Source organism: Myotis davidii, unplaced genomic scaffold (genome assembly GCF_000327345.1).
Source record: "Myotis davidii unplaced genomic scaffold, ASM32734v1 scaffold3497, whole genome shotgun sequence".
Classification (NCBI taxonomy): Eukaryota; Metazoa; Chordata; class Mammalia; order Chiroptera; family Vespertilionidae; genus Myotis; species Myotis davidii.
The window spans coordinates 4,654-7,522 of record NW_006288036.1 but is presented as its reverse complement, the minus strand read 5'-3'; the positions used below and the strand labels follow the sequence as shown (position 1 = coordinate 7,522).

At 47.4% G+C, this 2,869-nt stretch overlaps 1 long non-coding RNA gene across 1 annotated transcript; it reads right to left on the bottom strand.

Annotated features, from left to right (window-relative positions):
• Positions 1-243: 243 nt before the first annotated feature.
• On the bottom strand, positions 244-2,377 carry LOC107182498. Its single transcript, XR_001513212.1, has 3 exons — positions 2,265-2,377; positions 1,321-1,469; positions 244-468 (listed from the first exon to the last, which is right to left on the bottom strand). It is a non-coding gene; the product is annotated as an uncharacterized LOC107182498 (long non-coding RNA).
• Between the last annotated feature and the right edge of the window lie 492 nt (positions 2,378-2,869).

Here is a 2,869-nt window from a genome sequence, read left to right as displayed (position 1 = left end):
AGGCATTTTTTTTCTTGACCAAAATCATATTCCCAGAATTTTTGAGAAAATATAATCATGCCCTTTGCCCTGTTTAGATACATGGACATGGAAGGAGGAAAGAAGCTAGCTGGCAGACCTTGCCTCTGATCTATCCTGAGTGCCGAGTATTCATGGACTCAGTACAGGGCACACAGTCCATTCTGTTCATCACAGAGGGTCCACTAGAAAGAATGTCTAAATGGGAAGAATAACACAGTCTCAATAATGCAACAGATAAAATTTATTTTGGACACAAGCTCTTCAGAATCGGCCACTCCATCACTTTAGATCTTCATCTTCTGGGACTGCACGTCAAGGGATAAACACTTGCCAAGAATGGTGTGTGGAAAATGCACTGATGGATGCATTCATGAGCAATCTTCTGGGACCGGTCTCCAAGCAGGCTTACACCCCCCATTCTTCCTCCACATGGTCATCAACAGCACTCTTCTAAAATACAAACTTGATCATGACATTTCCTCTGCTCAGAAACCTCCAGCAGTCTACCAAACTCTTTGGCAAGGCAGCTCATTCCTTTCCGGACCCTGGCTTGGATGATCGTCTACTGAGATGTTGAAACTTCTACAGACCACGATCTGAATCACTTTCCCATTTCCAGTGTAGGACCCACATTTCCCCATCATCTGTACTGCCCTTCCTTACTGTGGCAAACTTTATGCCTCCTTTAAGCTCTCCCTTAAATGTTCTCTACTCTCTGACAATCTTCCCAACCTCCACTGATCCACCCACCCAGGCAAAACCAGTAACTATTACCTGAGCCTCCACAGACCTTAGTAGAAATTTGTGCAAAGCTATGGTCACCCTGGGTTGTGATTATTTACATAGTTCTGTCTCCATGAACTAGCTGTGTTTACCTTTTCATCTCAACTTCAGCACAATGCCTGACTGACAGAGGAGATACTCCCTAATTGGGGTTCTCTTTGCTTTCCCTCTGCCTCCCAGGATCACCCATTTTCTAGGAAGAGTGAAGCCCCCTTGGTGGGGAAGGGAAAGGGGGTGACAAACCCTGGGTCAATAATGACCTGGGAATCTAGGATCATGGTTACTTGTCTCAACTGAGAGCCTCCTCGGGGACAGAGACAGGGATAGGGCTTCTCTTCGAGGAGAGGGTCTTAGATAATGCAGCCAGGGGTCCTTCTGCCATTCACCTCCAGCCTCTTTCTCTCAGAGTTACCCAGATTCTTATGTGCAGTGGACATGTGAACATCCATTGGCCCCAGGAAAGTCCACTGGGGAGTAGTTAACACCCATGTCAGCTCTTGACGAATTTATACTCACCACATGGATAGCACCTTTGCATACATGGCCACATCCATTGCTGCAACATTTCATTCCCCTGGGACATGAGTCATCTCCTGAGCACATTTCAGCACAAATCCCAACGGTTCCCTTGGGCACATTGGGGCAGTGTCCAGGTCTGTTTCCCCCTGAAACATACAATGGTGTTTGTGGAGTCTGGAATAGTCATTAACCAGGTATGAAAACTGCGGTTAGAGGTTGACGGCCTCACTGCTGGCAGGACTGCCACCTCTTTCATTTCTTCCTTTTACTCCTGGACCCTCCCTCAGCCTCGGCAGCTCCACCCTCACACTGAAGCCCCCAGTGTCACAGTCAGGCCCTTGGGAGAATGTTCTCCCTGCTGCAAAGGCTGCCCAGTTCCGCAGGCAAGAAGCCTGCTGTCATAAGCCTCTTCTTTCCTCCCTATAAGATATTAGAAACATCACTGATCCCAGACATCCGCCTTCCACCTCATACGTACCCCATGTTTATCTCAGAGCTACTCCGTGTAGGAGCCCTACATCCAAGGCACATCTAGAGAGAGCCCCAACTTTTAATAAGGCCCAACCTGATCTGGTAAGAAGAATGGGGCCCCTGCTGGTGTGGCTCATTTGGTTGGAGCATTGCCCCACATACTGAAAGTTTTGCAAGTTCAATCCCCACTCAGGGTACATATGGTAGGCAACCAATCGATGTCCTCTCTTCTCTCTCTCTCTCTCTCTCTCTCTCTCTCTCTCGTCAATAAGCATATATTTGAGTGAGGATTAAAAAAGAAGAAGAAGGATGGGAAACGCAGGGTTATCACTCCTGAAGGTTAAAGAAAGTGGGTCTGATCAATGCCAAATCTCCACTCTGCAGCCTGTTCCTGTGCCACACCATCCCAGGTAAGAAGCTGGGCTCTTAGCCTCCTGTGCTCTCAGGTAGGACCCCCTCAGCACCCTTACCTTTGTGAGGATGTTTCTGTGCGCAAGCCATCTCCATCCCCAAGATGACAAAAGCCACTAGAACAAAGACTGTGCAAGTCTTCATGTTGGCCTTTGATGTGAATGCACACACTGAGCCCAGCCCCAATTTATACCCTCAGTGACACCAGAGAGGAGTGTGGGGTGGGGCAATAGAACAGGAAATGTACAACATGATCTAGTGACTTTGTTCTATTTCATAACTGTTTTCTCTATAATTAGGGTATGTTTTCTTATAGATGCAAATCCAAACTGGAGAGTTCAGGCATTGCTACATCAAAACCTGGCACTGTTTTCCCCGGTTTCATTCAAAAAAGTGGCCAAAGAAAAGAATGTTCGGTGTATAATTTTAAATTTCAGAGTAAGATTTTAAACTATGCAGGTAGGTGTTATTCCTCCAGGTGCCTCCTGGAGGTCCTGTTCCAGGAGGATTCAATGTGCTTCTGGGAGAGATGGTGAACGGGTTGTGCTTTGGAGCCACCCAGGGGTGAGATCCCCAAGTAGGAGTAGACAGAGGACCATCCCTTCATCACAAGGGTAGGTAGTGAGGTCGCTCATCTGGTAGAGGGATGGGAAAAGATGTCCAT